Source organism: Myotis yumanensis, unplaced genomic scaffold (genome assembly GCF_028538775.1).
Source record: "Myotis yumanensis isolate MYYU_CA2020_CCGP unplaced genomic scaffold, mMyoYum1.0.hap1 SCAF_3, whole genome shotgun sequence".
In the NCBI taxonomy this organism is placed as follows: Eukaryota; Metazoa; Chordata; class Mammalia; order Chiroptera; family Vespertilionidae; genus Myotis; species Myotis yumanensis.
Genome location: NW_027223754.1, coordinates 177,542,289 through 177,569,045, shown reverse-complemented (window position 1 = coordinate 177,569,045; position 26,757 = coordinate 177,542,289). Strand labels below are relative to the sequence as shown.

The 26,757-nt window shown below is 40.2% G+C and overlaps 1 long non-coding RNA gene across 1 annotated transcript in view; it reads left to right on the top strand.

Moving 5' to 3' along the window:
- Positions 1-25,350, top strand: part of LOC139005606 (uncharacterized) — a 36,547-nt gene extending 11,197 nt beyond the window's left edge. Inside the window, exon 3 of the long non-coding RNA XR_011470686.1 lies at positions 24,056-25,350. This is a non-coding gene — a long non-coding RNA (uncharacterized lncRNA). The remainder of the gene's footprint in view (positions 1-24,055) is intronic.
- The last annotated feature ends 1,407 nt before the right edge of the window (positions 25,351-26,757 follow it).

Sequence of the window (26,757 nt, the reverse complement as noted above, 5' to 3'; positions counted from 1 at the left end):
AAAATGTCTAAGGAGTGATTGTCTTCCCTAAAACAACAAACTATCTTTGCTCAGCTTTCTTCCCTCAGGGAAAATTAGAGACCTCAGACTTGAGTTTCCACAGCCTCAGCAGTTGTAGACAGTAAGCTGACTAGCAGGAGACTTTACACCGACGGTAAAAATCCGGTGATAAGTGCCCCACTGGAAATCTGTTTTTGGAAGTGAAAATCAATGGGAAATCCTTGAGGTTTCACAACTTAGATAGCAGAGCTGGTAATATGCTGGCAAGATAGCTGAAGAAAACTGTAGAGCAAGCACATTTATTAGGACAGCCTTAGGAACATGCTGATGACTGTCTCTATCCAGGTTCAGTAGGAATTATGAAAATTCCCAGGACACTACTCAGAGGAGTAGGCAGCATCCTCTATGCTAGACATTCCTGATCTATCAGTCAGAAAGTGGAGTGGCTGGGGGCCTTTTCTAGAGAAAGGTCAGTTTATCAGGCATTTGACTCAGTTTACCTCGACAACAAGACTCCCAAAGAACACTCTCCTACTCTCCTTAGAACACCCCTTCTTCACATTTCTATCAACTGTCTCCCCTCTCCCCGACCTACCCAGAGTTTTGCTCCTTACTCTAAAACAGCTGAGGATGTCTGCCCTGTGCCACCAGAAGACCAGAGAATGGGTGGTTAAATTTTCAGTGTCTGTCTCAGTATAAGAAGGCTCATGCTACAGTGCATACTTTGCAGGCTGATGAATTAGAAACTTCTCCTTAGTAAGGTGAAGGTAGCAAGCCTGCCTGAAATGTGTCTTTCCTGTCAAAATAATGCTAACAGTAACAGTTACTATGCATAGAGAGTGTAATGGTAGAGAGCATGGGCCATGGAGTGAGATGGATTCCTCATCCCGCTGCCCACTAATTGTCTATTTCCTAAGCAAATGACTTAACCTCTGTACGTTTTAGTTTGCTCAACTGTGCGATGAAGATAGCAACAAGAAAAACAACAACAGCAAACCATTTCAAGTGTTTACTGGGTGCTTAGCATTATTCCAGTGTTTTGCCTTTATTAACTAACTTAAGGCCTTCAACCACTCTCTGAGGTGGGTGTTTCTCTTATGTGACTCCTGAACCTCCTCCACTCTCCTGCCTCACACACCTTGAAACTCTGGATACATGTGAAGGATGATGACTTGCTTTATGGGCATTATTTTACTTAATCCTCCTGGCAATCTTACGAGGAAGGTATTCTTTATGACCCATTTTATACTTGAAGAAACTGAGGCACAGAGACAGTAAGTTACCCAAAGACAGTAAGTAGTGGTCTGGGAATTGTAGTCAGTCAGACTCTAAACACCATGCTCTTAAATATTATGCATCATACCAGAGTTGCCCTATTTGTTATAGGGAGCTAAAACCAGCTCCAATCACATGTTTGTGAATGGGAAACATTTAAAAAGGATAGCTGAACAGTTGCCTTTGGTGCTTGCATCAAAATAAACAGAACTGATAGACACAATCAAAATCTCTGGCTTTAATTTTGTTGTTGTTGGTTTTCCCCCCACTTGGGTACAGGATTTTATGATGAAGTTTCCATGAGAAAAGGGATCCTGTGGTCATGTAAAATAATCAACAAAAAGAATGTAGGAAAGGGTACTGGTAAGCCATCTGAGGAAATCACTAACAAGATGTTTGTCTATATACTGACATGAAATTCCCCAAAAGTACTATTTCACAATCTACAAGATGGTAAAGTGCTGCCCCTAGAGGGCGCCAAAGTGATCATCACGCCTTTTTCTTCCTTCCTTTTTTTCCTTTTTTCTTCAAACTATGTTTCTGTAGATCTGGCATTGACCCCCTGCATCACTGAGGGTTTCTGAATGGTCCTTAAAGAGCCCCTGAGGGCCTTCCTCTGGTTTGGGGTGTGAGCCATGGTCACCCAGAAAGCTAAATGCAGCTGCTGGGTGATAAAAGCTCTGCGGTAAACTGACTTCCAGTTAACCGCAGGGCGACAGAGAGCGTCTAATGCAACCACAAAGTGGTTTGCTGGCACAGAACTTTTCCAACCTTTGGAATGAGATACCGGGGGATGTTGTTTAGTCTCCATCTTGGAAATCGTTCTTCGAGCAAGAGGAAAATGCTGATATCCACCAGTCTGAGATCAGTTGGGGGCACAGCCTTAGGTGGAGACAGGGGACAAACATGTCTGTGTGATCTCACAAACCCCAAACATATAATCTTAAAGAAGAATCTTACCCAGTTAATTACAAAATAGGCATGCCTACAAATGCTGGCAGGGATGGACAGACTCTGTAGAGTATCAGAACTCTTTGCAATACAACAGATTCGTTTTACTAAAAACATTAAGAAAATTTAAAATTTAACACAGAATTATAAGTCCTTGGGGAGCTTCCAAAGTCTCAGGTACTCACACAAAACCTACACCACTGCTGTCAACTGGACAGGACTCCCTCTGACAGATGCCCTCTCAAGGTCACTGGAGTTTGAACAGACCCACCAGCTTCTTGCAATCAGGCTGCCCCTTGGGGAACGCTGTTCTGAAAACAATTGAGATTGACAGTGTTAAGACCTTGAGTTTTTTCTTTCAAATATTGTCACTGATTATTCTTAAGCACTTCCTTTGAGTTGGAATTTATTTATTTATTTATTTATTTATTTATTTATTGCTTAAAGCATTACAAAGGGTATTACATATGTGTCCTTTTTTTTCCCCGCCCTTGACAATTCCCCGGCTTCCCCTACCTGAGTTGGAAATTGATGTACCTGATGGCTGGTATTGGCTGATGGGACTAAATTACATGAAAGCATGGCTTTCATCAGATTGCCCAATTTAGGGATTTCTTTCATTTTAAAGGCAAGGTTAATCACCTCTAGAAAATGCTAAGCAATTATCCGCTAATAATAGCAGGGAAGATGCTCCTAGAGCAGCCAATTCAAGGAGCGGGGAGGGAAGACTTGGGGGTAGGGGAAAGACTTTTAGATTTGACTTAATGCTGAAGATGAAAACTATGTTAAGCTTTTAAAGACTTTAATGGAGGGAGAGACAAGGCTGTTTCTTTGGCTTTTTAGCAGCCTTGGCCATCAGTTCATTCCATTTTTTTGAGGATTTGGAAGATAGGCCTATTGATTCACATGCCATATGATTTCTACTATGTCTTCCTCCTCTATCACTTATAACCTAGAGTGGAAGTGGCCCACGTTTCTAACAATCAGTGGGGTATAATAAAGGTGAAGAAGAATCTAGCCTGGGTTATTTATTTATTTATTTATTTACTTATTTAAATCCTCACCAGAGGATATGTTTTTACTGATTTTAGGGAGAGAGGAAGGGGGAGAGAGAAAGAGTAAAATATAGATGTGGGAGAGAGACATCAATTGATTGTCTCCCACATGCGCTCCACCTAGGTATGGAACCTGCAACCTAGGTATGTGCCCTGACTGGGAATTGAGCTCACAACCTTTTGGTGTAGGGGACAATACTCCAGCCAACTGAGCCATCCAGCCAGGACTAGCATGAGTCTTTTAAATAGCACCCAGGAAGTTCCTATGTTGTTCCATATTAAAGTATTCACAGTTTGGTATCATGCTCTCAGAGTTTGGGGATGAGTGGTGACTATCCATAAGTGTGGGGCCTGCCTGGACACACAGACATACACACACACACACACACACACACACACACACACACACTATTGTATCTCTCCCTCTTATGCCAAATTTCAAGTCACTGAAGAAGGATAAAACTTCCGAATAGAATTGTCCACCATTTGCTTAGCTCTAGATCCTATGGCAGGTGGATATAGAGTGCTGAATAATCACAACTCTTTTTTTTTTCAATCCTCACCCAAGGATATGTTTTTCATTGATTCTAGAGAAGAAAGGAGAGGAAGTAAGAGAGATAGAAACATTGATATGAGAGAGAAACATCTGTTGGTTGTCTTATACATGTGCCCTGAATGGGGATCAAACCTGCAATCTGTGTATGTGCCCTGACCAGAATCAAACCTGTGACACTTCAGTGCATGGAACAACACTCTAATCACTGAACAACACAGGCCAACTCTTTTCTTTATTGTTTTAGTACAAAAAGTAAGACTGAACCTCATGCGGTTCATGCTAGATTAATGCATGCTATACTTCCCTCCCTGCCATGCACACACAGTTCTCACACTGCTTCAGTATTCCTTAGCACCTGGGAGAAAAGCTGATCAGTAGACCCCTGGAGATGCTACAAGGAGTGGGCATAGCCTGGTATCTAAGGGCAGCATTGAGATGCTTCTGTATCCCACTAGCTCTCGATAGAATGAGAATTGTAAACCAGTGGTCACTGTGCCTCAATGCAGGTGATAACCCTTCTGAAAGCAACCCTGGCAGGAGGCTGACTACTGTTCAAATAAAATCCTGTAGCCACATAAATGCATTTCAATTCCTTTTCTTCCAGAAAAAGCAATTTCCCGATTTCATGGTCTAACCATAAGATGATTTTAGAACCTCAAATTATAGCTCTTTAAAATCTCAGTATTAATCTTATATGTGCTTAGGCCTGAATAAGAGTTTACAGGATTTGATCTTTAAATTGAAACCCAGCATTTTAAAGATCCTGCAAGGGAGAGAATTATTTATTTTCTGTTATAAGCATCAAGATACCTGGATTCTTATTTCTGATAAGTAGCAGCCACTGTTATGATGTGGAACCTGCCTTGAACAGTTTAGGACCTGCTATTAAGGCCTACTTTGAACACTGAAAGTAAAGGCAAATAAGAATACATCATGCAACAGACCTGCCAACTAATTAATGCAAAAGGAAATGTAAAACTCTTTCTGATGGAGAGTGAAATTAGGTAAATTCGTTTTATGGAAACCATGCAATCTCTACACACATGTGTTTCTTCTTTGCCGTACGTTAAGTTCCAAAGATATTCTGTGACTTAACTGGGCAAAGCTCGGTTGCCAACCATTGCCTTTTTATTGCTTGTTTGTTTAAACCATGTTCTAGCTTTTTCATAACTTTGGGCCTACCTGTCTTTGTTGATTCCAGTTATGAGATATCACGGAAATGTTAGATGTTAGAGCTGGAAAGAACAGTCGGAAACTTTGAGTGCCATCCTTTCATTTTATAAACAAGGACACAGAGACTTGGAGAAGTGAAGTAACTAAGGTCACACAGCTAGTTAATGACAAAACTGGGATGAGAACCTAGACTTCCTGACTGCCAGTCCAACTAAGTGGGGATCCACATGTTAACCATGACACGAGATCATCCCTGAGATGCCACTGCTGGACTCCAGACAGAGATCTGAATGCAGCCTCAAAGCAAGGAACAAGGCAGGTGAAGTGGGAGATTAGCTCTCTGAGGCCATCCTTCTTTGCTTCCTCTAAATATTGGTTCTCTGGGGCAAAGTGCCATTGTCCTGATGGAACAAATGCCCCTGACGCTTCAGATACTGAGCTCAGAGTGCTGTTAGGTCCATATGAGATGCCATGGGATTTCTTACATTTAAACCTAATGTAAGTAAATATCCTAAAGTACACCTGACTCTTGAATAACACGGGAGTTAGGGGCGCTGAACCCCACACATATTTTTTGCTGTGTATAACTTTTGACTCCTTAAAACTTAACTACAGTCAGCCTTTTGCATCTGTGAATTCAACCAACCATGGATCGAAAACAGTATTTTCTATCCACATTTGTGAATCTGTTATTGGGAAACCACATTTGGGAATGCAAAAGAAATATTATTTTTGATCCATGGTTGATTGAATCCACAGATAGGAAACCTGTGAATATGAAGGGCCAACTGTATTTACTGCGGGGGGTGGGATCTATGTAGAAGTGGACCTGCACAGTTCACACCTGTGTTGTTCAAGGACAACTGTAAAATCTTTCTAGGCAAGTTTCTTAAGTGTTGGCATATAGACTTAGACTGTGCTTATAAATGGATGCAGGTCTGATGACTCTAGAGTACTCATCTGTTCATTCATGTTCACATTGATTCATTCAACAACTGTTTATTGCATGCTTACTCCTTGTCAGGAGATGCAGTGGTGATCAGGAAAGGCATAGCCTTGGCTCCCTCAGAACTTATAATTTAGTGGGTGTGACAGACATTGAAATAGAATTTACAGTAAATTATGGGGGAACACACCACAGCCTCACCAGGAACCAAATCCCTAGATTGACATTTTAGCTTGCTCCGTGGTTCTTGGCAAGGGTAGTTTGGAAAGTGGTGGGGACATTTTGGGTTGTTACAATGCTGGAAAGAAGCTACTGGCTTTTGGGTATCAGCAAGCAAGGTGGCTGGTTTTTTTGCCTTATACCCCTATTCCCCCTCAATACAGGGAATTATCTGGCATCATACTTGATTTGTAACAATCACAAAGGTGAAATACTTTATTTTTCCCCTTTATTTCCTTTAAAAGTAAACATTTATAACTACCTGAGCCTAGACTCTCACTCTGTTTTATAGATACACAGGAAGTATCTTTTGCCCAGCTTGAACATAAACGGAATGTTCAAGGAATGCACCTAATGTGAAGACTATGATTTGTTTTACTCAGAACTTAACAAGCTCTGTCCACAATTTCATAAAAGCATGCCACTGGTGCCAATACTGCCAAAAAACACAACTCTATCAGGTTACATTCAGAGCTGTCTCAGTCATGAAGATGGAGCATAGAGGTGCATTGCAATACTTTCTAAAATGCAAATTGCATTCTTTATATTACTCCATTACGTTAGGACAGTATAGACTTTTTGGATCAAAGAATAGCTATAGTTTATTTTATTTAAGAATTTCATTTCTGATTGGTGTGTGAAGGAAAGTGAACAAGATCTCAAAGGCCAGATGGAGAACTGTACCATTCCTCCTCTCTGGTGTGTAAGAATGCCTTTCATGGTGTCCCTCAATTAATAATATTTGTGGCTCTGCCCACGAAATGGTTACTTGTTTAGGTAAAGGTGCTTCCAAGTCTTCTCTTACCCAGATTTAAGGAAGTCTGGGTTAGGAAGATTGACAAGTAACCCAGACTCCTGAAGGAATATAGAAAGTGTGACTGCTCATCTGTATGCAATGGTCAGGCTGCACAATCCTGAAAAGCGTGCATCAATCTAGATTTGTAACTAGTGCACAGAAGATATGCTGTGGAGCTAGAGTTACAAGAAAGAATCCAGATGGTGGCAGTGAGTGCAGGAAAACCCCGGAGGGTGGCTGGGGGAAGCCCACAAGCTTTAGGAACATCAGCCTTTTCTCCAGCTCTACCTGCAACTCCATCCTTCTGATTGAGGCCATGCAGAAGAGAGTCTGAATCAGTGATGGGAGCGGGTAGTGGACTGTGAACCTAACAATGGTGCTCAAAGGACCTCAGTGTCCCTCAAACCACTGTCCCCTCTGGCACCATGATGCTCACAGAGATGTTATGGAAACATATCAAGGGAAAGAGGCACCATGATGCTCACAGGCACTTTTCTGATAACCTCTTATTTCCTAACCTTCTTTGAAACTAAGATGTGGCATGTAGCTGGGAGGAAACTAGCTTCTTCATAGAGGAAGATAGAAAGCAAGCCTTTGCTGGCTTAATTTTATTCTTGTTGCCTCACAAACTCAGCCATTTAGTTAAAGTTGGATAAACAGGATCCAGGGTGAATAGGTATTAATGAAAGCACGTAGCTCTGGGTGATGCCTTCTCAGGAACTCCTCACTGCCCTTGAAAACAGTGCAGACTTGGTCCCTGAGAAATAATGTCCTGACATCTACAGTAGCTTACACTTAACAACCATCATGTTGCTTTCTTAAAAGAAGTCTGGTTGAAGAATTAAACTTACCTTAGAAGAGTTCTTTTTTTTTAACCTCTGCAATCTTGACTCTCCAGGGATGAATGAGGGCCCTTCTGGTCACAGGTTAGGGCATCCTTAGAATACACGAGGGGGACTCCTATCTCTGCTTTGAAAGTAAAGCTATAGCGTGGCAATGTGCATCCGTTGGGATGTTTTTACTTTTGAGGAGCAGCCCCTGTGTGTGAGGTCGTCAGGTCTCCTGGTAGCTGAGAAGACCAACTTGTTTTGCCAAGGCCTTCAAATGATCTCAAATGGCAACTAATTTTAGTTTAAATGGACTGAATCCAAATTTCAACCAGGGGCTGAGAAGAGCAAGGCTCCATATCCCATTACAAGAGCGATTTAGATTCTCCATAATACTGTATATTAAATTCTTATAATAAGCCCCTCTGTGAGTCTTGGTGCTGGTTCAGTATTTTCATTGCAGTGATTACCCTATGGTGTGCTGGCCAGCTGAGGCTGGAGTCCTCTTTCCCTTGATATGTTTCCATAACATCTCTCATCGGCCCAGTGAAACTTGTTGTTAAGGGCAGAGCTAATCTATTGCAGCCTGCCTGGCTGCATCACGCCAAGAAACTTTGGTGTGTTTCTCTCAGCTATTTCCGTGAGGACAGTTCACTTCTTTGGAAGGGTTTTAGCTTCATCGAGTTAGTGAACAATCCAGCTGCAAAGAATAGCTCTTGCAAACAGCCTCCCCCACCCCTCCTAAAAGTAGGGCCCCTCGCTTAGACCGACACCCAAATGGAGGTGTTATTTCACACACTGGATTTTCATACGTGTACACATGTGAATATGGTAATATGTGTTTGTGGTTCCAAAAAGGAATTTGTGGGAACTTTTTAAAAAAGTGCTGGGATTGACATATCGGGGAGTGGCATTGTTTTCTCATTTAAGTCCACCTCCATGGCTCACCACGCCTGCTACCTGCTCATCGCTAGTAACTGTGCTGGGCATGGGCAATAGAGAAAAGGGTAAGGTAATTGGAGGCTAGTAGAGCACAGAACAAACAATTAAGGTAGATTTTGTGTGATATATGTATAGGACCCAAAACAAAACAAAACAAAGCAAAACAAATCCCTGAATAATACCAATCAATTTGAAGAGAATCCAACTGATCTTGCTTTAAATGGTAGGGCCAAGGAAATAAAATGTTTATCAGCAGCCTGGCCGTTGGAGTGTCCCAGATGCAGGCTTTGCAATGAAGCAATCCCTCCACCTGCAAGAATAATGAGGACTGTGGGAGGGCACCTCTGACTCCGCCCCTGCCTCCATCTTCTTCACCCTCCATCTGGTTTGCCCCCCACACTTGTTTTCTCTAGCAGCTCATGTATGAGACCTTCACCATCCTCATAGGTCCCTGCCTCTATTGTGATCCCTGGCACCAGCTGCTTTTGGCCTCATCGTCTCTCTTGGACCCCGTCTCCAGAACAACATTTGCTCCTCTGGCTTAGCCTTCTCCTCTCACCGATTATCTAGGCCTCCACCCCGGGCTGTCCTCCACCTGATCCCATGTCCCTAGGCTCTAGGAGTAGGTGCCAGTTCAGTTCCAGCCACACCCTCGCTCAGTTCTCAGCAGGGCCAAGGGCTTTTGTTTTGTTTTGTTTTGTTTCCTTCTCAGGTCCCACCCTCAGCCTCTTCCTGCCATTTTGAAAGGAAATCCAGTGCTCTGGACCTCAATAAAACAAACAAACTGACAAGTATATTAAAGAGTCAAAGTCTGGGTCAAAAATCAAAACATTAAAAAACTAAGCCCTCGAAAACTTTTCTTTTGTTATAGGAATTGTGCCTTTCCCCCCACCCTGTCCCCAATGTGATAAGGGATATCAATAGTAGTAGTAGATACACAAGAGGTGTGAGGCCAACCGGAGCCCGCTGAGGGGTGCCCCATTCACAATCCTATTCCCAGAAGAGGACTTCATTAACCAGAGAACTTGAGGCTTATGCTTTCAGTGCACTTTCCACCCGCATTGTCAATAGCATAGAATGTTGATTAGCCATATATATAATTTTATTTTTTAACTAGAATCCTGGTGCATGAAATTCATGCACCAGGGGGAGGGTCCCTCAGCTTAGCCTGCACCCTCTCCAATCCACGACCTTTTTGGGGATTGCCTCTTGCAATCTGGGACCGCTGCTCCTAACCACTCGCCTGCCTGCCTGATCACCCCTAACTGCTCCCCTGCTGGCCTGATCATCCCTAACCGCCTCTGCCTCGCCCCACACCCAGGACCCAGGATTCCCTCCTCTGGCTGGTTGCAGAGGCACCTGGGACCCGGGCTTCCCTCCCTCTGGCCGGCTGCAGGCACCCAGGGTCTGGGCCCGCTTCACTTGGGCCAGCTGCAGCCGCAGGGGACCATGGGTGGGCAGCTTCGCCTGGGCCACAGCTGCAGGCACTGGTGCTGGCACCTGGGACCATGGGATGGGCGGCCTGTCCCTCTCTTGGGCTGCAGTCCCAGTCGCAGGCGCCTGGGACCTTGGGGTGGGTGACTTGTCCCTCTCCCAGGCCACAGCATGGCTGGTCCCCATTCCTCTCTTACGAGCTCATTTGTGCCTGACTGGTCCCCATTCCTCTCTCCCCAGTGTTGAGTGTCTGAGACGTTATGGAATGATGGTGTGAGGGCGTGATGACCATTTACATATTAGCTCTTTATTATATAGGATACCTGCATTAAAAAGTAACAAAAACAATAAAAAATTAAATCTAATATTTTATTAAATCCAACATATCCAAAGTATTCCCATTGCAAAATACTGCATAAAAATTAGCAAACTAAATTAGTTCTAGAGACATGCTATATAGCATAGGGCCTATAGTCAACAGTACTGTAGTGTGAACTTAAAAAATTGTTAAGAGGTTAGATCTCATGTGATCTTATCACATCCTACAAGGGGAGAAAGAAAGCAGCTTTGGAAGGTGATACAGGTCTGTTACCCTGATTGTGGTAATGGTTCCCTGGGTATACACATGTCCCAACTCATCAAATTGTGTACTTTAAATATGTGCAGTTCTTTGCATGTCACTTATACCTTAACAAAGTTGTTAAAAATCATTAATGAGACATTTTACATTCTTTTATTATCATATTAAGTCTTAGAAACATCCATTCAGATGCTGAATTTTTAAGTAAGTATAATATAGCCCTACCAAAACATAGTGTTTCATGGAAAATTATTTTATGATGTTTCAGCTTCTTTATTTAAATTAATTAAAATAAAACATTTCTCAGTTGCCCTAGCTGTATGTCAAGTCCTCATGTAGCTATTGTATTTTATAGCTCAGCTTTATAAATAAAGGTACTTACTCATAAACTATACCTCCCATCAGCTCAACAACATACAGAAACTATTCTCCCCAGTGAGCCAATGACAGTCAATGAATGGGAAGAAGGGGAGTGGGTCCCACCTTCACTCTCTTGGTCTTTCAAAGTTTCCACAAATGCCATCAATCTACAAATTATTTCCAGTAATTTTTTAACTTTTTAAAGCTTAACTGTCTTCAAAGAAAAAAAAAGCAACTTAAATACAACACAGATGACATTTTCTAGTAAAATATGATTTCTTTTTACCCATAAACTTGCCATCTTAGCAACCCTGTAAATTTGCCAATTAGTGTACAGAGAGTGGACAGAGTACAGGCTCCATAAACCTCTCCTTGATTATTAGTTCATGCCTTTGGTCTGTTTTCAGGATGAATTAGCTTTTTTTTTTTTTTTTAAATTGTTTTATTGCTTAAAGATTACAAAGAGTATTACATATGTCTCCTTTTTTTCCCTCCCTTGACAATCCCCTGGCCTCCCCTACCCCCCAGTGTCTTATGTCCATTGGTTATGCTTATATGCATGCATACAAGTCCTTCGGTTGATCTCTTACCCTCCCCTCCTGCCCCCCAACCCTCCCTGGCCTTCCCGCTGTAGTTTGACAGTCTGTTCGAGGCTGCTCTGCCTCTGTATCTATTTTTGTTCATAAGTTTATAATGGTCTTTATTATCCATAAATGAGTGAGATCATGTGGTATTTGCATGATTTCACCATTTGCAACAGCATGGATGGAACTGGAGAGCATTATGCTAAGTGAAATAAACCAGTCAATGAAGGAATTAGCTTTTGACATAAGATTTCATCCCCTCCTAGACTTCAAATACTATCTGTTCATCACATACTTACTGAGAGCCTGCCACATGCTGTTCTCTGCTCCTTAATGCTTGGAATCACTATAGGAACTTCACATTTAACTTTTCCCAAACTAACTTCTTTATTTCCCCCTCTAAGATCTCCACTCCCAGCTTTCTCTTAAAGTCCCCCTCCCTTTCAAAATAAGGACATTTTCATCTCAGTCTTTATTTGGATGACCCAGAAGCACAGTGTGAAACAAAGACTTAGGTGCAAGTGGCTTATTTGAGGGGTCATCCCAGGAGTAGGAATGTGGAGTTGAGAAAATCCAGAAAAGGAGGTGAGGCCAATGAAAGGTGTGCTATTGATCTGACTATGATCATTGACAGCTCAAGTTCTGTCCTATGGGACATCCTCAGGAATCTCAGATTTGTACCCCCAAAAGGACAGTAGGCTGGGATATTTATGTACCAACTCAAATTCCTCCTTGGTTAATGTTACCCCCACTCCTGAGATCATAAGTTCTCCCACGTTTCTGAGCTATTTCTGTGCTAGGAATGTCCAAAGCCATGAAACAGAAAAACAGAGGCACTTGGCAGGTACTTGAAGTGGGATGCTGGCAGCTTGCATAGGAATCACTCACCACAGCTGCAGCTGAAGTCACAGGTGGGCCAGGGGGATGTGGAACCAGGAGCCACCCACCCACCCAGTTGTCCAAGTCAAAAAGCTTAGAGCTCTCCTCATATATTCCCTTGAGTTTCACTGTCTTCTTTACTCCTCCTCTTCATTGTTCCTCCCTCTTCTTTTCTCCCCCTCTTTGTTGCCAAATCTGGATTGAGCCCACCTGTTAAATTTGTTCTCCAATTTATTTCTTCTAGTCTATATCAGTTACCATATATCAGGGGTGGGGAACCTTTTCTTCCAAGGGTCATTTGGATATTTATAACATCATTCAAGGGCCATACAAAATCATCAACTTAAAAATTAGCCTACTATATTTGGTCAAACAATTAATCAACTCACCCCTAATGCTTTGGCAGGGCCAGACCAAATGATTTTGCGGGCCGTATAAGGACATTCCCCACCCCTGCTTATGAATGCCAACCTTTATCATTTCTAGTTTCCAATCATTTCCCGCCCCACTTTTGTGTCCATCCCTTCACCAAAGCTGTTTTTCTAAAATTGAATCAATTATTTTAGAGGCTCCTCATTGTTAACATCAGAGATGGCAGAGGTCCTTTTTCTTTTGAACAGAAAACCATTGCCTTAGAGCAGTGGTTCTCAACCTTCCTAATGCCACGACCCATTAATACAGTTCCTCATGTTGTGGTGACCCCCAATTTCATTGTTACAAATTGAACATAATGAAAGCATAGTGATTAATCACAAAAACAATATGTAATTATATACGTGTTTTCCGATGGTCTTAGGTGACCCCTGTGAAAGTGTCGTTCGACCCCCAAAGGGGTCACGACCCACAGGTTGAGAACCGCTGACTTAGAGTGTCTTGCTGAAAAGGTTTCTAAGGCTGTGCCTAAGCTCAGTGGGCAAAACTGGGATGACTAGTTCAGTGTTTCGAGGAATGCGGGAGGGAAGGTGAGCCCATGTGCCAGCAGTCCCCAGGCACAGCACATGGTACCTCTGGACGTGACTTTGTTAGATAACATGCCAGGATGTCAGCACCTAACTCCAGTTTCTCTCATTTCTCCCATCTCGTTTCTGCCACTCTTCTCATGTCCTTCTCTCTAGTTTCTCTGTGGAATGTTGTGCCACTTGATGAATTGGCCCTGCTCTTTCACATCTCAGGACTTTGCATTTGCTGTTTCCTCTGCCTTCAATGCCCGGCCTGGCTCATGCTCCATCACACCTCAAGGACCAAATCAAAACATATCTCATCGAGAAGCCATCTGTGACCTCTCCAACAAAGAGAAATATTGATCACTCCAGTGCCTGTGATCATCTGATTTCTTTTTAACTTTATTATATAGTTTTTATAATCATATCCTAATAGAGTATCTGTGCCCTCACTCATCTATTATCCATGAAACAAACACATATTAATTTTATTAATCCAGATTAGCACTGCATAATCCCAAACATGGAATTTTCTGGCGAAATATAGATTGTAGAATGGAGCGTCAATATGAGGGCAAATGTGTCCTTCTATTCCAACCCTTTGAAAGGGACACATCTGGCTGCACAGTACAGCCTCAGTAGGTATACCTGGTCACTGGCCAGGCCAGCAAGAAGGTGCCGATGCCTTCAGCCCGCAAAGAACTTACAGTGACAAAACACAAGCTGCTCCTCAGCCCAGGACCCAAAGCAGCAGGAAGAAACCAATACTGACCATGAAAAGTAATGACAGTAACAATTCCAATATTTATTTTATGTTTTTGATAACAAAAGTAAACTCACACTTCTGAAAACAACAAAGCAGATGGGGAGAGGGAATATGGAAGGAAGTACAAGTAGGTTTTGTATAAGAAGATGGCAATAGTAATGAATGAGAGTTTTCTAAGGAAACACAAGTTATAATACATGTTAAATATCTGAGTAATAACTAAAAAGTAGAAAGTTGAATTACAAATTCAAAATCAGCAAATGGAAAAATGGATACAAGTAACTACAATCATTCTATTGGAAATGGGGAAAGATTTAAAGAAGAAACAACGAGAAACCATGGTAAATGAAAAACAAAATGAAAGTAAAGTGAAAAGAAGTTAAAATTTATTATGAATCACAATAAATGCAATTGGTAAATTTATCTATTTAGAGAAGGAAAATTTTTATATTGAACTACCTAGCTCTAAGGTATTGATAAGAAATCCAATTAAGTAGAAATGACACTAAAAGGAAAATAAAAGGATATATATGGCATATATATGAACCAAAAAAATCAGTTATTAGCAATATATTATCCACCAAAATGGAAGTTAATGTTGGCTGTACTGTAGCTATTTAAGCAAGTGACTTATAGCTATGTATACCAATAAGGATAGATCTCAACAACATAATATTTAATGAATAAAAGTTGCATAACAAATGAAAATCATGATATGATTTTTGTATGATTTAAAAACATGTACAAAGTTTTTAAATCATACAAAGGGATATGTACATGAATATGTAAAAGGATTCCATTGTGTAAATGTAGTACAGTTTTCTGGGAGGGAGTTAATGAGGGGGGGAACATCTGTAATACTTTTAACAATAAAGATACATTTAAAAAATATATAAAAGTAACTTTCAAAGATTTTAAGGTTATACACCAATTTATATAGTGATTATTTCAGAAATGGGGAATATCTTGAATAAGGGATACAGGTTACAGAGGACTTCTGTTGTCATTTGTAGTGTACTTCCTTTAAACATGTTTTCTTTTTTTTTTTTTTTTTTTTTTTAAGAATATCTCAACAAACCAGAGAATATTATATATTCTATGTTTCTTTTTTTTTTTTTTTTTTTTTTTTTAATTTTTCGCTTAAAGTATTACAAAGGGTATTACATAAGTATCCTTTCCCCCCCCCCTTGACAAACCCCTACCCTCCCTTACCCCCCAGTGTCTTATGTCCATTAGTTATGCTTATATGCATGCATACAAGTCCTTCGGTTGATCTCTTACTCCCCTCCCTCCTGTCCCCCAACTCTCTCTGGCCTTCCCACTGCAGTTTGACAATCAGTTTGAGGCAGCTCTGCCTCTGTATCTATTATTGTTCAAAAGTTTGTAATGGTCTTTATTATCCATGAATGAGTGAGATCATGTGGTATTTTTCCTTCATTGACTGGCTTGTTTCACTTAGCATAATGCTCTCCAGTTCCATCCATGATGTTGCAAATGGTAGGAGTTCCTTCTTTTTAACAGCAGCATAGTATTCCATCGTGTAGATGTACCACAGCTTTCTAATCCATTCATCTACTGATGGGCACTTAGGCTGTTTCCAGATCTTAGCTATGGTGAATTGTGCTGCTATGAACATCTGGGTGCATATATCCTTTCTGATTGGTGTTTCTGGTTTCTTGGGATATATTCCTAGGAGTGGGATCACAGGGTCAAATGGGAGTTCCATTTCCAATTTTTTGAGGAACCTCCATACTGCCTTCCATAGTGGCTGCACCAGTCTGCATTCCCACCAGCAGTGCACAAGTGTTCCTTTTTCTCCACATCCTCTCCAGCACTTGTCGTTTGTTGATTTGTTGATGATGGCCATTCTGACAGGTGTGAGATGGTACCTCATTGTTGTTTTGATTTGCATCTCTCGGATGATTAGTGACTTTGAGCATGTTTTCATATGTCTCTTGGCTTTCTGAATGTCCTTTTTTGAAAGGTGTCTATTTAGATCCTTTGCCCATTTTTTGATTGGATTGTTTATCTTCTTTTTGTTAAGTTGTATGAGTTCCCTATAAATTTTGGAGATTAAGCCCTTATCAGATATGACGTTGGCAAATATGTTTTCCCACGAGGTGGGTTTTCTTGTTGTTTTGTTGATGGTTTCTTTTGCTGTGCAGAAGCTTTTTATTTTGATGTAGTCCCATTTGTTCAGTTTCTCTTTAGTTTCAACTGCCCTAGGAGCTGTATCAGTGAAGAAATTGTTTTGGCATATTTCTGAGATTTTGCTGCCTTTGTATTCTTCTAGAATTTTTATGGTTTCCTGTCGTACATTTAAGTCCTTTATCCATTTTGAGTTTATTCTTGTGTATGGTGTAAGTTGGTGGTCTAGTTTCATTTTCTTGCATATGTCTGTCCAATTTTCCCAACACCATTTATTGAAGAGACTATCTTGGCTCCATTGTATGTTCATGCCTCCTTTGTCAAAAATTAATTGAGCATATTGGTTCGGGCTAATTTCTGGACTCTCTATTCTATTCCACTGATCTATATGCCTGTTCTTGTGCCAGTACCAGGCAGTTTTGAGAACAGTGGCTTTGTAATACAGCTTGATATCTGGCATTGAGATCCCACCTACTTTGTTCTTTCTCAGGATCGTTGCAGCTATTCTGGGTCTTTTTTTATTCCAGATGAATTTTTGGAGAGTTCGTTCTAGATCTGTGAAGAAGGCCATTGGTATTTTAATGGGAAGTGCGTTGAATGTATAGATTGCTTTGGGTAGTATGGACATTTTAATGATGTTGATTCTACCAATCCAAGAACATGGTATGTTCTTCCATCTGTTTATGTCTTCCTCTATCTCTTTTTTCAACGTCCTGTAGTTTTCTGAGTAGAGGTTTTTAACCTCTTTAGTTAAGTTTATTCCTAGGTATCTTAATTTTTTTGGTGCGATGGTAAATGGGATTGTTTTTCTGATCTCCCTTTCTGAAAGTTCACTATTGGTGTATAGAAATGCCTCAGATTTCTTGGGGTTAATTTTGTATCCTGCTACATTGCCAAATTCATGTATTAAGTCTAGTAGCTTTTTGATGGAGTCTCTAGGGTTTTGTATGTATAATATCATGTCATCTGCAAATAAGGACAGTTTTACTTCCTCTTTTCCAATTTGGATGCCTTTTATTCCTTCTTCTTGCCGAATTGCAATGGCTAATACTTCCAGTACTATGTTGAACAGGAGTGGTGAGAGTGGGCATCCCTGTCTTGTTCCTGTTCTTAGGGGAAATGGTGTTAGTTTTTGTCCATTGAGTATGATGTTGGCTGTGGGCCTGTCATATATGGCTTTTATTATGTTGAGGTATGATCCTTCTATTCCCACCTTTCTGAGAGTTTTTATCAAAAATGGGTGTTGGATTTTGTCAAATGCTTTTTCTGCATCAATTGATATGACCATGTGGTTTTTTTCTTTCAATTTGTTTATGTGATGTATCACATTTATTGATTTACGGATGTTGTACCATCCTTGCATCTCTGGGATGAATCCTACTTGGTCATGGTGTATGATCCTTCTGATGTACTGCTGGATCCGATTTGCTAAGATTTTGTTGAGGATTTTGGCATCTATGTTCATGAGGGATATTGGCCTGTAATTCTCTTTCATTGTGGTGTCTTTACCTGGTTTTGGTATTAGGGTGATGCTGGCTTCATAGAATGAGCTTGGAAGCGTTCCTTCCTCTTGAATTTTTTGTAGTAGTCTGAGGAGGGTAGGTTTTAGTTCTTCCTTGAATGTTTGGTAGAACTCCCCTGTGAAGCCGTCTGGCCCTGGGCTTTTGTTTGCTGGAAGCTTTCTGATGACTGCTTCAATTTCTTCCATAGTTATTGGCCTATTGAGGTTTTTAGATTCTTCCTGATTGAGTTTTGGAATGTTGTATTTTTCTAGGAATTTGTCCATTCCTCCAGGTTGTCCAGTTTGTTGGAGTAGAGTTGCTCGTAGTATTGTTTAACAATCATTTGTATTTCTGTGGGGTCTGTTGTTATTTCGCCTCTATCATTTCTGATTTGGTTTATTTGGGACCTCTCTCTTTGCTTCTTGGTGAGCCTGGCTAGGGGTTTGTCAATCTTGTTTATCCTTTCAAAGAACCAGCTCTTGGTTTCATTGATTTTCTGTATTGTTTTTTTGGTCTCTATTTCATTGATTTCTGCTCTAATCTTTATTATCTCCTTCCTTCTGCTCACTCTGGGGTTTTCTTGTTGCTCTCTTTCTAATTCTTTGAGTTGTAGAGTTAGATGATTGACTACCATTTTTTCTTGTTTTTTGAGATAGGCCTGTAGAGCTATAAACTTTCCTCTCAGGACTGCTTTCATTGTGTCCCAGAGGTTTTGGATTGTTGTGTTTTCATTGTCATTAGTGTCCAGGATGTTTTTAATTTCTTCTTTGATGTCATCGGTAACCCAATCAATATTTAATAACATGCTATTCAGCTTCCAAGTGTTTGAGTATTTTGGGTTGGTTTTATTGTAGTTTATTTCTAACATTATGCCATCGTGGTCTGAGAAGAAGCTTTTTATGATTTCAATCTTCTTGAATTTGTGGAGACTTTGCTTGTGACCCAATATGTGGTCTATTTTTGAATATGTCCCATGAGCACCTGAGAGGAATGTATATTCCGCAGCTGTGGGGTGAAGTGTTCTGAAGATGTCAATTAAGTCCATCTGATCTAGTGAGTCATTTAGGATTGCTGTTTCTTTGCTGAGTTTTTGTCTAGTGGATTTATCCAGTGATGTCAGTGGTGTATTAAAGTCCCCTACTATGATTGTATTGTTGTCGATCTCTCCCCTGATATCTTCCAGAAGTTTTCTTATGTATGTGGGTGCTCCTGCATTGGGTGCATATATGTTTACCAGGGTTATATCTTCTTGTTGTATTGATCCCTTTAGTATTATGAAGTAGCCTTCCTTATCTCTGGTTATGGCCTTCACTTTGAGATGTATTTTGTCAGATATAAGTATTGCTACCCCAGCTTTCTTTTCCTTTCCATTTGCGTGAAAGATATTTTTCCATCCCTTCACTTTCAGTCTGTGTGAGTCCCTTCTAATGAGGTGGGTCTCTTGTAGACAGCAGATGTATGGGTCATGTTTTTTTATCCATTCAGCCACTCGATGTCTTTTGGTTGGAGCATTTAGTCCATTTACATTTAAAGTTATTATTGAAAGGTATTTGTTTGTAGCCATTTCTTTTTTGTGTGTGTGTATGTGGCTGTTTTCTTTCTGAGCTTGATATTTCTTCTTTTTACACCAGTCCCTTTAGCATTTCTTGCATGGCTGGCTTGGTGGTGATAAACTCCCTTAGCCCTTTTTTGTCTGTGAAGCTTCTTATTTCCCCTTCAATTTTGAATGATAGCCTTGCTGGATAGAGTATTCTTGGATTCAGTCCTTTGCTTTGCATCACTTTGTAGATTTCCGTCCATTCTTTTCTGGCCTGATGTGTTTCTGTTGAGAAATCATTTGATAATCTAATGGGAGATCCCTTGTATGTTACTTTCCGTCTCTCTCTTGCAGCCTGTAAGATTCTCTCTTTATCCTGAACATTTGCCATGGTAATTATGATGTGTCTTGGTGTGGGTCTTTTCGGGTTCACCTTGTTTGGAACTCTCTGGGCTTGTGTGACTTTTTTCTTCCCCACCTCAGGGAAGTTTTCTGATATTATTTCTTCGAATAGGTTTTCTAATCCATGTTCGTCTTTCTGTTGCTCTGGCACCCCTATTATTCGTATGTTGTTTCGTTTCATGTTGTCCCAAAGCTCCCTTAGGCTCTCCTCCTGTCTTTTAATTTTTTTCTCCATTTGCCGTACAGTTTGAGTGTGTTTTGCTTCCTTGTCTTCTAATTCACTAATTCGGTCCTCCGCTTCTCCCAGTCTACTGTTGATACTTTCAATGGAGTTTTTTATTGAAGCTATGTCACTCTTCATTTCTTCTTGGGACTTACTTAAGTTGTTGATTTTTTCATCTGTTTCTTCTAGCTTCTTGCATAAGTAGTTGAGTTTTTCATCTGTTTCTTCTTGCTTCTTGAACATGTGGTGCATGTACTCTAGGAACCTTATTCTGAATTCTTTTTCCGTCATGTTGCATATCTCTGTCTCACTTAGCTGCTTTTCTGGGGAGTCCTCCTTTTCTTTCCTTTGGGGGTTTCTTTGCCTACCCATGTTTGATCTCGCTGACATATGTAGATGTTGAGATGTTCAGTGGCTGCTCCCTGGGTGGCAGGGGCTCCTTGGGTTGTGGTTGCTGCTCAGATGGTTGCGGTAGCAGCTGCTTTCCAGTTGGCAGCAGCTCCTCTGGTGGGTGTTGTTCACAGCTGTGTTGGCTCTTCTGGCTGGTAGGGGGAGGCTTCAAGTACAGTTGCTGTTCCACAGACAGAGGGTGTGGTGATCAGGAGGCTGTGGTGATCAGGAGGCTGCGGTGCTCAGGGGGCTGCTGTTGCTTGGATCTGCGGTCTGGGAAACGCTCCTCTCTTATGGGCACTGCATGGTCCGGTCAGTTCCTCAGGATGCCCCCTTTAGTCTCAGTTCTCCGCAATCACAAAATCCAAATCTCAAATCTCCTGGCGCCAGCAAACCCGCGGAACTCCTTACCAAACATGTTTTCATAGGGGGAAAAACTGGGAGCAAATAAAGCAAAATATTAATAATTTTAATTATCAATGGAGAGAGTTACAATATTTTTCCATTTAATTCTTTGTTCTTGTTTCTATTTTTTAAATTTTTAAAAAGAAAAGTGAGAGAGAAAGGGACGTGGGGTGGATAGCAGGAATAGATAATCTTGCCAACTATTATATTTTACTAGTACTAGAGGCCAGGTGCACGAAATTCATGCACAGGTGGGGTCCCTAGGCCTGGCCAGCAATCAGGGCTGATCAGGTTCCCTGCCTCCCCGCCTCACTCCCTCAGCGCCCCACTGCCCCCATTGGTCACCCACCATGTTCCCCACCACCCCTTGGTGGTCAGCACACAACATAGTGAACAATTGAACTCCCAGTCTCACAGTCAAACTCCTGAGGGGACACTTTGCATATTAGCTTTATATATATATATATATATATATATATATATATATATATATATATATAATTACACAAAACACAAAGATAAGGAACCTAAACACAGAATGCCAAGAAGACCTTGGAAGATTCACTGGTGGTCACATAAGTGACATTCCCCAATCTTCTCTATTATGGCATAATACTTAAGAAAATAGCGAAAGCATTTTTGGTTGTTTAAATGTTTCCTTACAGGGTTTCTTCATTCAAAGTCAGGTGCTTAATTAAAAGAATCTTCAATATTGTAAGTTGCCAATGCATCGCTGTTTTCAAAGATCCAGGGGAATAATATTTCATAAGCCCCTAAAAATTGTTAAAAGTCCATTACCATTTAATTACATTACACAAAGTTATGGCTCCCCACTTAGTGGCTGCTGTATGAGAGAAAGAGGGTTTTGGTAAAGTCCAGAGTGGCCTAGTAAAGCAAGGACTACTACATTTTATTGCTCATGTAACTTCACTTACAAGACATATTTGCAATAAACCTCGCAAAAATATTTCATGACCATGTGTATAGGTGAAACTGAGAAAGTGGTTATAGCTGCTCCATTTTAAGTATCGGGAGCACATTGCTATGTTCTAACTCATCAACTGGAATATTCTGCCGCCTTTGAAATCATTCATCAAATCTGTGTAATGACAAGCATTACCCAGAGTTTTTACCAAACAACTTAGATAATTAGTGGCCAGTAGTGTAACAATTTTCCACATTTCTCTTTTCATATAATATTATAAAACTATTGTCTATTATTAAGCAAGGTATTTAAATCAAGCAGCTAAGTATTTTTGAGCATCTACCGATTTCCCCCTTCTTCCTACTTCAGAGTAATTTAATTCCAGTTTTTTATATGTGTGCAGTGTGTGTGTGTGTGTGTGTGTATGTGTGTGTGTGTGTGTGTACAGACCTAACTCTTTTCAGAGGAAAGTTGTTTTTTAAGGTCAAAGTTTTAGTAGACAAAATGAGCCTTTGAAGACAGATTTTACTTTATGATTTTTCTAAACATCACTAAAATGACACCTAAAGAGTACAAAATAGTACAAAATGACACCAAAGTAGCACAAAATAAAGTAAATCCAAAACTGCTTGGGAGGGAATGGTTAAGAATCATCAGCAGACAGGATATGTTGATGAATTTCTGGAATATCGAAAACAGGTGGACTGTGGAAAGCCTCAGCCAGAAAGAGGAAGAAATTGGTGAAGGTGAAATCCAGTTCCCCAGCTGGACCCCAGTAAATCCCAAGCTTGGTAATGGAGAATAAAAAAGGCAGGAGTATCGCCCTGACCGGTTTGGCTCAGTGGATGGAGCATCGGCCTGCGGACTGAAGGGTCCCAGGTTCAATTCCAGGCAAGGGCATGTACCTTGGTTGCGGGCACATCCCCAGTGGGAGGTGTGCAGGAGGCAGCTGATCGATGTTTCTCTCTAATAGATGTTTCTTACTCTCTATCCCTCTCCCTTCCTCTCTGTAAAAAACCAATAAAATATATATTTTTAAAAGGGCAGGAGTACAAAGTAGGGCATACTTCTGAGCGGTACTTGCAGGTCTGCTGTGGAACACCTGATCCGCCCGCCTACTCATCCTCTATTTCCTTCACCCACCTCTGCACAGACATAGCAATGGACAGTGACTGTTACCCGCAGGTCACAGCAAAAGAAATTCTCTGAGGAAGTTGCACAAGCTTCCTGGACATAAACAGGCTTTGGGTGTGAAATGTACCTGTTCCACAACAAATCCTTCCTCACTTTGATGATGGCCACTCTACCAGTTCCCTCCTGGTGACAGGAGACTTACCCTGACCAGCGAACAGCCCAAGAATGAGCCTCCACTCAGTAGAGAGTTCTGACAAGGACACATACTATGTCTTATTAGAGGGAGTCTGCACAAGCTACTAATATCATCCAGTCTAAGTCCTTTATTCCAGACATGAATGGGTTACCAGATAGCCAAGGAGGGTCAACAACACACAGAAAAGGACCGAGAAGGCACACACACACAAAGCAATTAACCTTGGGAAAAACAGAGATAATTCAGGAAACTGAAATTTTGAACAAATTGGGAAATCCAAGGACAAGAAAGATTTACTTGAATTTAAAACTATAATTGCCAAATTTCTCAGTAGACGGCTGGAAGAAGTCTCATGAAAATTAAGCAGAATTCAGAACAAAAAGACAAGAAAAGAAAATGTAGTATAAACACTCAGAGACATAGATGATTAATTCAGGAGATTAAGTAACTAAGAGAAATTCTAGAATCAAAGAGCAGAGAAAACAGAAGGGAGGAAATAATTTTTTAAATTTTGAAGGAAATTCTCCTGAGCTGCAGAAAGACATGAATCATTTTCTTGAAAGGTAGCATAGAACACCCAAGGAAAAAAATATTTAGCCGTATTTGTGCATAGACTTTTGAAATCTTTAAACACCAATGAGAAAAGAAGTTATTTAGAGAATCTACAGAGTGAGAAAAAATGAAGCAGGCAATATGGAAAGGAATAAGAATTTGATGTACATCAAACATTTTATTCAGAAATGCTGGACGTCAGAACTAGTGATGCAATGTCTTCAAAGTTCTGAGAGAAGATTATGTTAAACTTAGAATTTTATACTCAGTTAAATTATCAACCAAATTTAAAGACAACGTAAGGACATATTTAAACATGAATGGCCTAAGAAAATGTTTCTTTCTTTTTTTCTGTAGAAGATGTTCCTTGAGGATGTGCTACTGGAGAACCAAAAGGAGATCCATGAGAGGGAAAGGCATGAGAGTCAAGACCCAGTTGCTCTCGCAGAGAAATATTATGAAAAGAATTCTTCCAATGATTACTAGGCCACAGACCTAGAAAGAAATCATTCAAAATTAGAGGAGGAAGCCAGAGAATTCTAGGCATAATGTCTTCAAGAAGAAAGCATTTACTGTAACAGCATGTTGAAAAAGCTAGTGTGCTGAGTGGTCATTAGAAGATTATTATCCTGGGAACTGTAAAAAAGAGAAACATAATTAGAAACACTAAGAAAAAAATCTGTACATCTGTACAAGAAAGTCATGGTTTCAATATAAATAAAACTAAAAATGACAAAATTTTGAGCAAATAATGGAATGTAATAAAAGAGAATTTATTCGCATGGAATGTTTGAGGTAGGTTCCTCTAAAAGCCCAGGTTTTGTGTCATAGGATTACCTTTTCTCCCCAAGTTCTGATCACACTACATATTTCTGCAGTCATTCATACTTGCACAATCATAATATTGTTAATGTTGTTTATTGATTTTCAGCCTTTAAAATCATTTTGTTGACAGACACAGAGGATTTACCTATAGATACTAATCAAAATATGTGTTTTGTCAAGGTTGATATTTTAGAGTATTGGTGCAGATGACAGAAATTCAGAGATAGCAGAGATGGGACAGAGATAAGAGAGAAGTTGCAGGTATTAATTTCTTAATCTTATATCTAACTTTATTGAAGAAGTAGCAATAGAGGCTTCAGTATATTACCTAAAGATAAAAATGATCCCAAAGAACTAAAAATATAACTAGCATATTTCAATAGACAGAGGAGAAAAGGAGGCAGAGATTATCTTGGGCAAACTCAACCCAAACCTTTCCAAGCAGTAGAGGTTATTTGGAGTTACAGAAATTGCCTAGAGGAGGTTAAGCACAAAACTCATAAAACTTAAACTTCAGGGATGCTTACTCATCCAGGCCTCTTCCAAAGCCTAGAAATGTATGAATTATTTTATTTTAAAAGAATCCAATAGAGTGAACACCTTTCAGGCTCCACAAAACCCAAACCTGGCCCTGGAGGTGATAATGAGATTGAAGAGGTTGAACAATTCACCTCTGGGGAAGCATTGGGGGAAAGGGAGTTGTGAGAAACTTTTGTCCTTAAAAACGACAGGTTGAGCATCGACCTACGAAGTAGGAGGACACACTTTGATTCCAGGTCAGGGCACATGCCCAGGTTGTGGGCTCTATCCCCAGTAGGGGGTGTGCAGGAGGCTGCTGAATGATGATTCTCTCATCATTGATGTTTCTACCTCTCTCCCTTCCTTTCTCTGAAATCAATAAAAACATATTTTTTTAAAAAAAATGATTCATCAATATTGTTTAAACTCTTGAAAATATATATATATATATATATATATATATATATATATATCTCCTGTTTGGCAGTATGGTTTATTTTGAAGTATTCATTAGACTGTTTCCCTCTTTTCTGTGCTCATCATATTTCTACCCCAGAGCCCATCACTTTCCCTCCCTTCCCCTTGCACAGATTCCTTCTCTGAAATCTTCCATCCACTATCCTACACTAAACTTAAAGTCACCAACTTGGGAAAAAAAAAACAAAAGCTGCAAATACTCTTATCAATGTTAATAGACACAGTTCTAAGTGTAAAAAAATTAGGATCAGATCAGCAGAACAAGTTATGTCTGTTTATTTTTTTAAATCTCTGGAGAGCAGGTTTAAAAAAATGCCCAGGTACTAATGAAGAAAATGAGGGGCAAGGACCTTCCTACATGAAAATGAGATGAAATACTGAAGTGCATGTTCCATTGTCAATTCCATTGGAGATCAAATTAATGGTTATTTATCCTTTTTACATTTCTTGTACAATAGCCAAGAAATAACTGTAGTTCCCTGGAAGAGAGAGAGTTGCTTGAACACTCAGCAAGGTGGTGAAAGCATAAAGAGATAGCCCCTAACCCTGAACAAAGTAAGTGTAGAGGAAGGAGAGTAGAGACACCTACTGTCCCAATTGTAAACATTAAATGTATTGCTGTGAGCCTCTGAGGGGAAGAAGGCTGTATCTTGGCTCCAATCTTCCCACCCTCCCTAACAAACATATTTTATATATATATGTGTGTGTGTACATATGTATATATACATATGTAAATTTTATATATTTTTGCACAAAGATGTGTGTGTGCGTGTATGTATGTGTGTGTGTGTGTAAACCTTGTAGCAATTTATACTTCCACTGGCAATATATTAATTTCCTCCCTCCAGGTAATGCTATTTTTATTGTCAGTTATTTTCAGAGGCTGAATAACGAGGGGGTAAGAATCTATATTGTATTATGCCTCTGCTTCTTAGTCATCAAGTGTCTTTGGAAGACCTCCTTCATCTCCTAAGGCAGCAGTTCTCAACCTGTGGGTCGCAACCCCTTTGGGGGTCTAACGACCCTTTCACAGGGGTTGCCTAAGACCATCGGAAAACACATATATAATTACATATTGTTTTTGTGATTAATCACTATGCTTTAATTATGTTCAATTTGTAACAATGAAAATACATCTTGCATATCAGATATTTACATTATGATTCATAACAGTAGCAAAATTACAGTTATGAAATAGCAACGAAAATAATTTTATGGTTGGGGTCACCACAACATGA